We start from the raw sequence: 13,914 nt of genomic DNA, 5'->3' as shown, positions 1-13,914 counted from the left end.
AATGCAACGTCACAGTCATGTGCTGGAACTTTTGAACAACAACATCCAAACTCTTTCTAACTTTATCTCTGCAGAAACTCACAAGAGGAAGATGCAGGGAAGCTCATGTTTGATGGTTTCCCCCCCTCCATGTTTCTTGGTGCCTCCTTTGTTTATTTTGATTGTACTTTTATTTATGCAGTTTCCATTATCTTTCTCTTGGTTCATCAACCTCATTAAAGGGCCAAACTCCATTCAGCTACCCATAATCCCCATTGAAGAATCAGTGGGGTTGGTATTTTTCACTTCCTGTCCTAAACTATGGGGTAAATGCCTATAATTCTGATCACAGCAGCCCCTGTGGTGCCAGCTGGAGGGGAGTCATGTGCCCAAGAGGTCTTGCAGGAGCTGTTGCCATCACAGAGAATAGTTTGGGAGCCAAATTAGCAATAAACATTACCCAAAAGCGCCACAATAGTGTGAATTCATTGTTTCATTGACTAAAGTACTGTATATTCATATTAGTCTCACAGCAAAATGACAGGCCAAGTATTATTATTTTATCGACCACAACTGGTTAATAACATAGTTAAAGCATCCTGATTGGTTAAAAATTAAATCACACAGTGTTTTAATATCATGAGCTGCAAGAGACACATTAAAGAACCACTTGCAGCTCCCAAACCTCAGTCTGAATATCATGGTATAGAGGTACCTTCACGAGGCACCAGACAGAAGGGGACCAGTAGGGAGCAGGGAGAGCAGCCATATTTCCAACCTCAATGCAGGTAACTCTTGCTACTGGCAGGAAGTGGAGAAAAGTGACTTGGCTCCTTTGTCTCCTGCCCCCCATTCCAGTTCCCATGGTGAATTATGAAGCTAACCAGCATCAGAGCAACCCCAGCAGAGAGGCAAACAGTAGCAGCCTTCTGTGCCAGCCACCAGCAGACATGGTAAGTGTACAGAGAAACTAAGAGGGTGAATGAGGCAAGAAAGACACTGGGTGGTGAGGGGATTGGCAGCGCCGTCAGAGATGGAGGGAATGGTGGCAGGGTTTGGTTGATTCTAGGCAGCTGTACGTGCAGAGCTAGGGAAGAGGGATGCTTCAGAATTGTGTAGTGTGGCCTACTTAAGCCGTGCAAGTTTCCTTTACATTGTGCTGCCAGCATTCCTTGGCCCTGCCCTGGAAGGACCATCTCTAGTGGAGGACCTTGACCTCTTTGCTGAGACAATTTATAAGGGAAATGGCTCCAATTAGGGGGGGCAGAGGAGGGCAGAAGCCCCCTCCCCCCCAGTTTCATACAGGAAGCGTGCCAGCCCCTAGGTGGAGTTCTTACCTACAGCACAGCATTAGTGTGAAATGTAAGTTCTGCAGAGATGTGCCCCTGTAGGCTGTGTCAGGGAGTTGGTACCGGTATTTTGTTTACAAACTTGGACTGTGGCTTCTACCAGAGGGGAAGGTCTCTGGGCTGTTTCCTGACGCACAGGGTAAATCTGTGGGGCGAGCAAATCCACCAATAAGCGCAGGACCCACCAAGGTAGAGGAGGAACTTTGTCACAGGTCCCACACTAGCCACAGCTCTTCCCCTGCCTGCATGTATATCTTACAATCAGAGATGCATAATCCATTTCACTTAGCTGCTTATATAAGGCTGTTATTGTAGCAATGCTGCTTTAGACATCGTTTAATACTGCATTGAGTCGGTTCACTTATTTCCTCCTCACACCCTGTTTTGAGGCGGAAGCTCTGATACCTATGGGACTTCTCTTTCTCTGTAAAAAAAAACAAAAAAACAGTTGAGTATAATTGCTTCATTTCAGGAAACAGCAAGGGAAAAAGATGGATTCTTTCCTAAGACTTCATTTATCGGCAGCATTGGGTAGAAGGCACATCAAGTGAACACAGTCATGGCTGGGAAATGAATCATAGAATCATAGAATATCAGAGTTGGAAGGGACCTCAGGAGGCCATCTAGTCCAACCCCCTGCTCAAAGCAGGACCAATTCCCAACTAAAATGGAAATTTTACTTGACGGCAATCTTTGTGATTAGGAAAAAAAGAGAAAAAATTGAGAGGAGGGTTAGGGGGAAAACAACAACAAACAGATACACTCTGTTCTGTGCTGCTTTCATAACATGAGAGCTTCCATTCATCAGGGCTGCATCTGAGTCATCCCTTCAGCAGAGGAGTCATTAATCAGGCTAGCCTCATTGTAATATAAAAGGCCAAGGTGTCTGTTTGGGGAAAGGCAGTCTTTTGGTACAGAACAGCTGTGCTTAGCTCATCTAGGCTCCCATTGTTAGCCGTGCAAGGCCATGGAACTGTAGCTCTTTTGGATGTGACTGAGGCTTGGTCTACAGTATGATTTTAGGTCGAATTTAGCAGCATTACTTCGATTTAAGCCTGGACCCGTCCACACGGCAAAGCCCTTTTTTTTTTTTTACTTAAAGGGCTCTTTAAATCGATTTCTTTACTCCACCTCCGACAAGGGGATTAGCGCTAAAATCGGCCTTGCCGGGTCGAATTTGGGGTAGTGTGGATGCAATTAGACGGTATTGGCCTCCGGGAGCTATCCCAGAGTGCTCCATTGTGATGGCTCTGGACAGCACTCTCAACTCAGAAGCATTGGCCAGGTAGACAGGAAAAGGCCCGCGAACTTTTGAATCTCATTTCCTGTTTGGCCAGTGTGGCAAGGTGCAGGTGAGTGCAGATCTCATCAGATCTCATCAGCAGAGGTGACCATGATGGAGTCCAGGATCGCAAAAGAGCTCCAGCATGGACCGAACAGGAGGTACGGGATCTGCTTACCCTATGTTCCAGTAAACGAAATGTCAAAACATTCGAAAAAGTCTCAAAGGGCATGAAAGACAGAGGCTATAACAGGGATGCACAGCAGTGCTGCATGAAAATTAAGGCGCTAAGGCAAGCCTACCACAAAACCAGAGAGGCAAACGGATCAGATCAGAGCCCCGAACATGTCACTTCTATAATGAGCTGCACACCATGCTAGGGAGTGCAGCCACCACTACCCCAACCCTGTGCTTTGACTCCGTCAATGGAGAATCACACAACACGGAAGTGGGTTTTGGGGACAAGGAAGATAGCTCACAGCAAGGAAGCGGAGAAATCGGTTTCCCCAACAGCCAAGATGTGTTTTTCACCCTGGACCTGGAGCCAGTAACCCCCGAACCCACCCAAGGCGGGCTCCCGGACCCTGAAGGTGGAGAAGGGACCTCTGGTGAGTGTACCTTTGTAAATATTAGACATGGTTTAATGATCAATTTGCCCTGGCATTCGCGGCCAGTACAGCTACTGGAAAAGTCTGTTAACGTGTATGGGGATGGAGCGGAAATCCTCCAGGGACATCTCCATAAGTATTATACAGGCCAGTAGCACATATTTGGGACTCATTGAATAACAAAGCATGGCAGCGTATGGTCACGGTGTTTGCTGGCATTCAAACAACATCCGTTTTTTATCTCGCTGTGTTATCCTCAGGAGAGTGATGATATTCATGGTCACCTGGTTGAAATAGGGTGCTTTTATTAAGGGGACATTCAGAGGTGCCCATTCCTGCTTGGCTGTTTGGCTCTGGCTGAACAGAAATGTTTCCCGTGATTAGACACACGGTGGGGGGAGAGGTGAAGCGTGAGTGATCTCTCACACCAAACCGGCAGGCCCTCAATACAAGAGGCAAAATGCAACCTTGTAATGAAAGCACATGTGTTGTGTAATGTGAACAGCAATGTTTAACGTGAAAGAGTATACCCATTTTTCTCTAAAATGTGTCTTTTTAACCACTCTCCCTTTTCCTCCACCAGCCACTCCACCCCAGAGGATTGCCCAAGCAACAGAAGGCTGGCCTTCAATAAGTTTTAAAGTTTTTGAGTTTTTAAAATTTTAAAGTTTTAAAGTCCTTGTCCTTCCCTCATCCACCACCCCACCCCACCCGGTGCTTCCCTCCTCCACCACCCCTCCCGGGTTACCTTGGCAGTTTTCCCTCTGTTTGTGTGATGAATTAATAAAGAATGCATGAATGTGAAGCAACAATGACTTTATTGCCTCTGCAAGCAGTGATCAAAGGGAGGAGGGGAGGGTGGCTAGCTTACAGGGAAGTAGAGTGAACCAGGATGGGGGGGTTTCAACAAGGAGAAACAAACAGAACTTTCACACCTTAGCCTGGCCAGTCATTAAACTGGTTTTCAAAGCTTATCTGATGCGCACCGCACCCTCCTGTGCTCTTCTAACCACCCTAGTGGCTGGCTGCGCATAATCAGTGGCCAGGCGATTTGCCTCAACCTCCCACCCCACCATAAACGTCTCCCCCTTATTACTCTCACAGAGATTGTGGAGCACACAGCAAGCAGTAATAACAATGGAAATATTGGTTTCACTGAGGTCTATCCGAGTCAGTGCGCCAGCGTGATTTTAAACGTCCAAATGCAGATTCTACCACCATTCAGCACTTGCTCAGCCTGTAGTTGAACAGCTCCTGACTACTGTCCAGGCTGCCTGTGTACGGCTTCATGAGCCATGGCATTAAGGGGTAGGCTGGGTCCCCAAGGATAACTATAGGCATTTCAACATCCCCAACGGTTATTTTCTGGTCTGGGAAGAAAGTCCCTTCCTGAAGCTTTTGAAACAGACCAGAGTTCCTGAAGACGCGAGCGTCATGTACCTTTTCCGGCCATCCCATGTTGATGGTGGTGAAATGTCCCTTGTGATCCACCAGTGCTTGCAGCAGCATTGAAAAATACCCCTTTCGGTTTATGTACTCGCTGGCTTGGTGCTCCGGTGCCAAGATAGGGATATGGGTTCCATCTATTGCCCCACCACAGTTAGGGAAGCCCATTGCAGCAAAGCCATCCACTATGACCTGCATATTTCCCAGAGTCACTACCCTTGATATCAGCAGCTCTTTGATTGCCTTGGCTACTTGGATCACAGCAGCCCCCACAGTAGATTTGCCCACTCCAAATTGATTCCCGACTGACTGATAGCTGTATGGCGTTGCAAGCTTCCACAGGGCTATCGCCACTCGCTTCTCATCTGTGAGGGCTGCTCTCATCTTGGTATTCTGGTGCTTCAGGGCAGGGGAAAGCAAGTCACAAAGTTCAATGAAAATGCCCTTACGCATGCGAAAGTTTTGCAGCCATTGGGAATCGTCCCAGCCCTGCAAACTGTGTGGTCCCACCAGTCTGTGCTTGTTTCCCGGGCCCAGAATCGGCGTTCCACAGCATGAACCTGCCCCCTTAACACCATGATGTGCACATTGCCGGGGCCCGTACTTTCCGAGAAGTCTATGTCCATGTCCTCATCAGTCTTGTCACCGTGCTGCCGTCGCCTCCTCGCCTGGTTTTGCTTTGGCAGGTTCTGGTTCTGCATATAATCCAGGATAATGTGCATGGTGTTTACAGTGCTCATAATTGCTGCGGTGATCTGAGCGGGCTCCATGATCCCAGTGCTGGGCTGAAAAAAGGCACGAAATGATTGTCTGCTCTGATGGAGGGAGGGGCGACTGACGACGTGGCTTTCAGGGAATTACAGTCCACAAAGGGGGTGGCTTTGCATCAAGGAGAAACACAAACAACTGTCACACAGAATGGCCCGCTCAAGGATCGAACTCAAAACCCTGGGTTTAGCAGGCCGTTGCTTTCATGGAGGGAGGAAGAAAGCAAATGAATACAAAACAAATCGGGTCTATTTCTTGTTTTGATCCACTCCATCTATCTTTTACATCTTTAGAGTGGCAGCAGATGGTGCAGTTCAATTACTAGCCTTCGTCAGCTACTGGGTGCTCGGCAGAAGATGCTGCATTACGACTGCTAGCCATCATCATCTCCTGGCTGCTTGCTAGAAGACAGTGCAGTAGGACTACTAGCCATTGTCATCTCCTGGGTGCTCGGCAGAAGATAGGAATGACCTGGCTGAGTCACTCCCGTGTCTGCCCAGGCGCCCCTGACTGATCTCACTGAGGTCGGTTAAAAAAGCACCCAGGAATACGACGACGATGGCTACCAGTCATAATGTACCATCTGCTGCCAAAAGGCAATGAGCTGCTGCTGTTTAGCAATGCAGTCCCACGTCTGCTAGCACTCAGGAGACTTACGGTGACGGTCAGCTGTGCGGGCTCCATGCTTGCCGTGGTATGGCGTCTACACAGGTAACCCAGGAAAAAAGGCGTAAAACGATTGTCTGCCGTTGATTTCATGGGGCGGGGGGAGGAGCAGATGACATGTACCCAGAATCACCTGCGACACTGTTTTTGCCCCGTCAGGCATTGGGATCTGAACCCAGAATTCCAATGGGCAGCGGAGCCTGTGGGAACTGTGGGATAGCTACCCACAGTGCAACACTCTGGAAGTTGACACTAGCCTCGGTACTGTGGGCACAGTCCGCTGACTTAATGCACTTAGAGCATTTTTTGTGGGGACACACACAATCGACTGTATAAAAACAATTTCTGAAAAACCGACTTCTATAAATTTGACCTAATTTCGTAGTGTAGACATACCCTGAGAATTGTCTCTGGCTTTTCTGTTAGGGAGCCTCCTAAGGCAGAGAGGGTTATGCAGCTCCATCCAGAATCCTCCAGCTCACTTTGATAATATCCATGCCTGCCATCAAATCCATGTAGGTCTCAAACACCCCTACCTTTCAAATCCAGTACTCAGATCTCAGTGGAAGAATGGGACATCCCAAGCAATAACTGAATCCAAGCTAGGGACTTACAATGAGAAGAGTGTGTATTAAAAGTATTTTTGTAGGGGAGGGAATTGTCACCAGTAAGACACTGAAGGGCCTAACGAAATCTGATTCCTATGGCTGGCCTCATTGTTGAGTCTGACACTCGAACAGGATGTGCGTGGTCTGCCACGTGAGCCCTCCCCACGGTTGGGGTTACCTCTTCTTTAACCAAGCTACAAAGAGGTGGGCTAAGATGGGAGTTTGCTCTCCCTGGCTGTGCTCATAGGCGCTAGGCTGAGCTGCTCTCTGTTCATAGACTCATAGAAGATTAGGGTTGGAAGAGACCTCAGGAGGTCATCTAGTCCAACCCCCTGCTCAAAGCAGGACCAACACCAACTAAATCATCCCAGCCAGGGCTTTGTCAAGGCGGGCCTTAAAAACCTCTGAGGATGGAGATTCCACCTCCTCCCTAAGTAACCCATTCCAGTGCTTCACCACTCTCCTAGTGAAATAGTGTTTCCTAATATCCAACCTAGACCTCCCCCACTTCAATTTGAGACCATTGCTTCTTGTTCTGTCATCTGCTACCACTGAGAACAGCCGAGCTCCATCCTCTTCAGAACCCCCCCTTCAGGTAGTTGAAAGCTGCTATCAAATCCCCCCTCACGCTTCTCTTCTGCAGACTAAACAAGCCCAGTTCTCTCAGCCTCTCCTTGTAAGTCATGTGCCCCAGCCCCCTGATCATTGTTGCCCTCTGCTGGAATCTCTCCAATTTGTCCACATCCTTTCTGTAATGGGGGGGTGGGCAAAACTGGATGCAATACTCCAGATGTGGCCTCACCAGTGCCCAATAGACGGGAATAATCACTTCCCTCGATCTGCTGACAATGCTCCTACTAATACAGCCCAATACGCCGTTAACTAAGCAACAAGGGCACACTGCTGACTCATATCCAGCTTCTCATCCATTGTAATCCCCAGGTCCTTTTCTGAAGAGCTGCTGCTTAGCTAGTCGGTCCCCAGCCTGTAACGGTGCACGGGATTTGTCCATCCTAAATGCAGGACTCTGCACTTGTCCTTGTTGAACCTCATCAGATTTCTTTTCGCCCAACCCTCCAATTTGTCTAGGTCACTCTGGATCCTATCCCTACCTTCCAGCGTATCTACCTCTCCCCCCAGCTTAGTGTCATCTGCGAACTTGCTGAGGGTGCAATCTATCCCATCGTCCAGATCATTAATAAAGATGTTGAACAAAACCAGTTCCAGGACAGGCCCCTGGGGCACTCCGCTTGATACCGGCTGCCAACTAAACATCGAGCTGTTGATCACTAACCCTTGAGCCTGATAATCTAGCCAGCTTTCTATCCACCTTATAGTCCATTCATCTAATCCATACTTTTTTAATTTGTGGGAGACCATATCAAAAGCTTTGCTAAAGTCAAGATATATCACGTCCACTGCTTTCCCCATATCCACAGAGCCAGTTATCTCATCATAGAAGATAATCAGGTTGGTCAGGCATGACTTGCCCTTGGTGAATCCATGTTGACTGTTCCTGATCACCTTCCTTTCCTCCAAGTGCTTCAAAATGGTTTCCTTGAGGACCTGCTCCATGATTTTTCCAGGGGTGCTGCCTTCCTGTGGTCTTGCTAGTAAAAGCCATGCTGATGTAATCCTGGCTGGAAATCCCTTCCCATCCTGGATGAATCAGGTGAAGCCACACTGAGTTGGTCTTGGCTGGCAGTGGCTCTTTGAAGGTTTCACAGTGCATGTGATAAATCGCTGTGAGTAAAACCAGAGATATGTCCATGGGGATAACTGAGCTTGGCTCTATTTGCTTATTCAGGTTGCCAAGGCCTTGCTTATCTAACCTCCCCTCCCCATTCTGCGCTGCATGGAAACATCCGTATTTATGCAGCTGAGGCAGGAGTTCTTTTTGTTTTAACTCTTAAAAGTTTGAAATCTTGGAAGACTGGCCTGACCATCTCTCTGTCTCGTTGGATAAAAGACACGTATAAAAGAGCAAGTATATGGACAGCCCATGTTCTCCTTTTTGGAAATGTACATATTGCTCTGTCTTGCCTGCATTCACCAGTCCGTTCAAATGCATATAGGTGCAACTAACCCTTGTTCCCTCAGCTGTTTTACATCATTGATCACTATAATTATCAGAGCAGCAAAGAATCCTGTGGCACCTTATAGACTAACAGACGTTTTGCAGCATGAGCTTTCGTGGGTGAAGACTTGCATCCGAAGAAGTGGGTATTCACCCACGAAAGCTCATGCTGCAAAACGTCTGTTAGTCTATAAGGTGCCACAGGATTCTTTGTTGCTTTTACAGAACCAGACTAACACGGCTACCCCTCTGATAATTATCAGAGTAGCACTGAGAAGCCCCAGACAAGATGAGGGCCCTATTCTGCTAAAAACCAGTCAGATGAATAGCAAGTGACGGTCTCTGCCCCAAAGACGACACATCATGTCAATGAGGCCTGTATTACTTTGTCCTCCTCTTCCACTCACCTTCTGTTTCCTTAAGCTACTTGTCACCTTGTTCCCTTTGCTAAATAGACTTGCACACCTGATGGCCACCTGTCATCTTTGACTATTATAGTGGCGACCCTGTGGGCCTGATTCTCATTACTCCAGTGTTACACTGGTATAGTTCAGGGATATGATTCCTGATTTATGCCAGTGTAAGTGAAAGGAGAGATGATATTCTGCAGAACATTGTATGCTTCTCAAGTCTGCAGCTGCACGAAGGGAGTTAAGTGGCCCTGACATGGCAGCTCTACCATGTGCTGTCTGCTACCAGATGGGCTATTGTGAAAAGGATGCAGCCATGAGCTTTCCCACGTGTGTGAATTTCTTTCAGAGCCTCCTGTTATGGCACTTTCTGTCTTTTGTTTAAGTACTGCAGGCTCAGGGTGCATTGTGTTCAGCACAGTATGTACAACAAATAGGAGTAAGTTGTGAGTGGTTAATTAGAATGTGCTTTGCTTTCTATCAGTTCTGTGCTGTTACAAAATGTACAGTTGCTGTTTCCATAGCAAAGCCAATTTCTGTGGCTCACAACTACTCCCAAGTTGAGGGAGGCCCCTACCAACCCCAGGCCTGCCCCCACCATGGCCTTCTGAAGAGGTTTATTGAGTTACAGTTATCCAGTTTTGTATGCAACTTAAAATATTTAGTGTTGCACAGCCTATTTTTAAATACAGGAGGGACAATATCCTGTAATGAACTAGCTGGAGTACACATATGTATGCACCACTGCCCTCTTCAGGAGGGAATCAAGATTGTTCATCAGTGTGCCCTAGGCCCAACACTGATCATTGCTAAAAAAGATCCTCCTTCAGCCTAACTGGAGGGAGTCTGTAATTTTTGTAGCAAAAGTAGATAAAGTTCTATCCCAGTCATCGTGATGAGGTTCTGTGTGGCTGAGACATAGTGATAACCATGCTATTCCTAGATAGCACTGAGTTTGTGGCAGTACAAATAACTGCACGTTCTGATGCCTCTGTGTAGCACTCGATGTCTGGCACCCATTATGTAAGTGGAGCCCACACACATACACTTTCAGGGCAGAGCAAACCTGGTAAAGCCCAGGAGATATTATAAATCCAAAGTGTTTGGCTTTGAAAGAGAAAAAATGTGTTGTCTTAGTTCTAATACAATTTTACTGTGTTCCATCCCCTCAGAACAGATTTGAAACTGAGTGACAAATAAGCATGCTGCGATTTCCTACATTTCTCCAGGAGATGTGACACGTTTCCTGTCCTATTTCAAATTCCCAAGAAAGGAATATGTTATGTGAAAAGTTTTAAAATTTAGAGTTAACACTGTCTACTAACAGAGCTTATTTACATAAATGAATAACTATAAAACCTACAGAAATAATACATGCGTTTGACTATTACCTTCATTGGCCATATGAGTGAATGCCATGCAGATAGTTATATGATGGACTGAGGCAAATCTAGGGTAATAACATGCCCACAACCTTCAATTACTAAAGGTATCACAGAGTGCTCAAATTATACTCACTGTGTGACACTGAATCTTCCTATGCCTGAGTCTTGCCATCTGTAAATTGGGTATAATAAGAAGATATTGACATCATGATGAGATGAACATCTAGATTTGTTGTCCCTCGAGGTATATGCTGATTTCAGGTCCAGCTCAGTGAGTATTTACCTCTTAGGTCAATAAATCATAAGCTCACCTCAGTTAAAGTTAAGATCTGCTTGTTGTCCCCCTTTTAAAGATAGGGAAGCCAAGACATTGAGTTTGAATGACTTGTCCAGGTTACATAGTGAATGCTGGACTGGTTTGGGAATAGCAGGTCCTGATGTGCAGATTTCTGCTTTGACCACTATATCATACATCGTCCCTGCCATACTTTGTTTTAGTATCTGGGCTGCTGAGATGGTTAATTTAAGGATTTAGATGTGTGTGTTTTGTGGGAGAGGTGGTTTCTCTTCTTGGCCAGCTGCAGCACTTCCCAAAGGTGAATAAGATGAATTCAGAGATTAGAGTCTTTAATGCCCTTCAGAGAGGTTTGTTGTTTGCATGTTGCTGAGAACATGCTGATGCATATCATTGGACTTGGCGGAGCAGCACTTCCCATGACCTCGGTAGAGTATTTTGGAAAGAAAATTAAAACAAAAACAAACTGGCCTTAAAGAGGAGACCTTTTCTGTAAGTGTGTTGCAAGCATTTACGTCAAGGAACTAGTAACCCATGCTGAAGCTTTCCCCCTGGTTCCTGCTTTCAGAGAGGGGTGAAAATGTTGGTGTGAGGTGATTTGTGGAGGTGTTGGCTGCTGACACAAGGACTTTTGTGTTATTTATCTGAGTTCTGACTTTGCCTTTTGTAATATTTACGACATGCTTGTTGCTACCAATATGTCACTGGAGCATAAGGGACTGTGCCTCTGTCTCTCACCCTCTTCCCTTTCCCGGCGGCCCAGAGAGACTGGAGATTGCTCATCTGCTCAGTCACCAGGGAATTTTTATTTTTGCTGTAGGTTTAATTGGTTTGTCATGTTCTAGGAACCCTGGGGTGGGTTTTAGGCAAATTTTGCTGCTTCTGATCAACAAACTGTGTGTGGGGAGCAGGAGGAGAATAATAATAATAATAATAGTAATAAAAAATCCACAGAAGAAAATAAAAATGAAAAATGTGGTACTTCTTTTCAGCTTCCACCACACTAGAAAGGGAGCTAGTGAAGGACTGTTGTATGGCATTGTAGGTCTGCCTTTTCTCTTTCAAATGTCTGCAGGAAATCCACAGATACTAAAGGCATTGGTGTGCCCCTGCACTTTCAGAAGGAAAATATGAGGGGATTGTAATGGGATGCAGAGGTCACTTGGTTCAAATCTGGTCCCCATTTGGTAATGACCCAAAGTCATGATAGCTGTTGAATGGCTCTCTGTGAAACGAATAACTGTCTCTGCTTATTTCCTACGAGGGTTGGTGTCCCCCTTAAAATATACCCCCTTTAAAATATGACTTTAATGGGACTTAAGTGGTACATAGACTTCATGCTAACCTTCTGCACAGGGGTGAATTTCATTTGGAAGTGTGTCCTTAGAACATCCTCTCCTCCACTTTCAAACATCCCACAACTTAGCCACACAGCTCCTGTTCACTTCACTGAGAGTTGCAGCTAGTTCCTGGGCTTGGCTGGGTCAGTATGTTTTGAGGGAGAGGTCAGCCATTATGATATTGACCTTTCCTGTGAGGTCACAGGCAAATCATAGGTGTCCAGGGAAGGACTCGGTAAAATCATGGCTTTGAAGTTATTTTTATCCCTCTGTGGCCTCAGTCTCTAGGTCTCATTTCCCAGCAAGCCTTTTGTCAAGGTAATGTGTGATACTGGGATATTTTCACCTCACTTTTGAATGTTAAGTCTGTGCCTTAACCACCGGCCTTTCCCTCTCCTCAGATGTTGCTTGGCCCCACAATGTCTCTTCTATCCTGACTCAGCCAAGGCCCTGCACTTCACTGGAAGAAGAGAGGCAGGGCATGGAGGAACACGCTGTTCCCTCATTTCAAGGAAGGAACATAACCCCACAGCCGTGATTGCAGTTACCAAGCACATCAAAGACTAAATTTACTTTACCGTGCATAGTCCCCATCCAGTGACAATACCTCTGCTAAACTGTGCTGGCAAGAGCCCCAGTTGGAGACATTTGTTCTGCACATACTAACGAGGGGCGCTGAGTGGAGTGAATTATAGGTCTCTGCCCTGCAATTACAGCCCTTATTTTGTCATTTTGCTTCTCTTCTTGTGGAATCAGTCAGCGAGCTGTACTTGCTTTGTGTTATTACTTATCCCCCCCACCCCAGCCCCCCCAGGCTGCTGAGAGCTTGCTGCAGCTTGCCCCTGGCTGCTTCAGCAGGGCTGGCAGACCTGCTGCCTCCCTGCATATGACGTGGATCCAGCTGCTGCTAAAGTTTTCATAGCCAAAAGCATCAGACACCAGGGCTCACTTCTGGGAAATGCCTGCGTGTGTTCAGCAGTGCTGGGAGGTAGACCTTGAAGGTTCAATAACTTCTATTTGCTGCTTGGGTCAGATATGAAGACAAGCGGAGCTTGTCCAGGATGGCAGACATGTATATGTATGCATGGGGGAGTCATTTATATAGGGGGGGGGAAGGACACACTGTAAAGGTCGGGTTCAAAGTGGTCTGGCAAGACATTTTTCTTTAATTTTGAAAAATCCTTTCTTTTCCGCACTGTTGTTTAAAATATCCCATTGGAAAACTCCACACTGAAATCGCTTTCCTCACCATTTTTTCCCCTTCCATCTAGTGGTTTGCAGTTGTAGGATCACTCTTTATTACAGGATTATGTGTGAGTACTGGGCTGCATGCATACTGGTTTGTGGGTATAAGGGGCCTGTATGGTTCAAAGTACAATGGATCATGTAGGTTAAAGTCTAAAACACTGAAAGAATTGTATCCAACACACTTAACTATCCACATTATGCTTTTTCTTGTGCTAATTTTGATTATTGCCAAAGCTTCCCTCAGAGATGGTACTCGCAGAACCCTCCATTACACTAGGTAAAAGAGGTATTTGAAAGCTCATTTTCAAAGCAGAGCTGTTCTTCTGGGAATATCCTAGGTAAAGAGTTACCCAGCCAGGAGGAGTGACCAGTATCATTTTACTGGTTTAATCTAATATCTGAGAGACTAATTTTGCCATCCTTGCTTACATTGCATAGCACCTTACTGCATAC

General features: G+C 46.3%; 1 long non-coding RNA gene across 1 annotated transcript; it reads right to left on the bottom strand.

Moving 5' to 3' along the window:
* Positions 1–1,621: 1,621 nt before the first annotated feature.
* On the bottom strand, positions 1,622–12,353 carry LOC123368423. Its single transcript, XR_006578775.1, has 3 exons — positions 12,219–12,353; positions 10,712–10,750; positions 1,622–1,752 (listed from the first exon to the last, which is right to left on the bottom strand). It is a non-coding gene; the product is annotated as an uncharacterized LOC123368423 (long non-coding RNA).
* Positions 12,354–13,914: the final 1,561 nt, after the last annotated feature.

The sequence above is a fragment of the Mauremys mutica genome, chromosome 4 (genome assembly GCF_020497125.1).
Source record: "Mauremys mutica isolate MM-2020 ecotype Southern chromosome 4, ASM2049712v1, whole genome shotgun sequence".
In the NCBI taxonomy this organism is placed as follows: domain Eukaryota; kingdom Metazoa; phylum Chordata; order Testudines; family Geoemydidae; genus Mauremys; species Mauremys mutica.
This window is presented reverse-complemented; position numbering and strand designations above follow the sequence as displayed.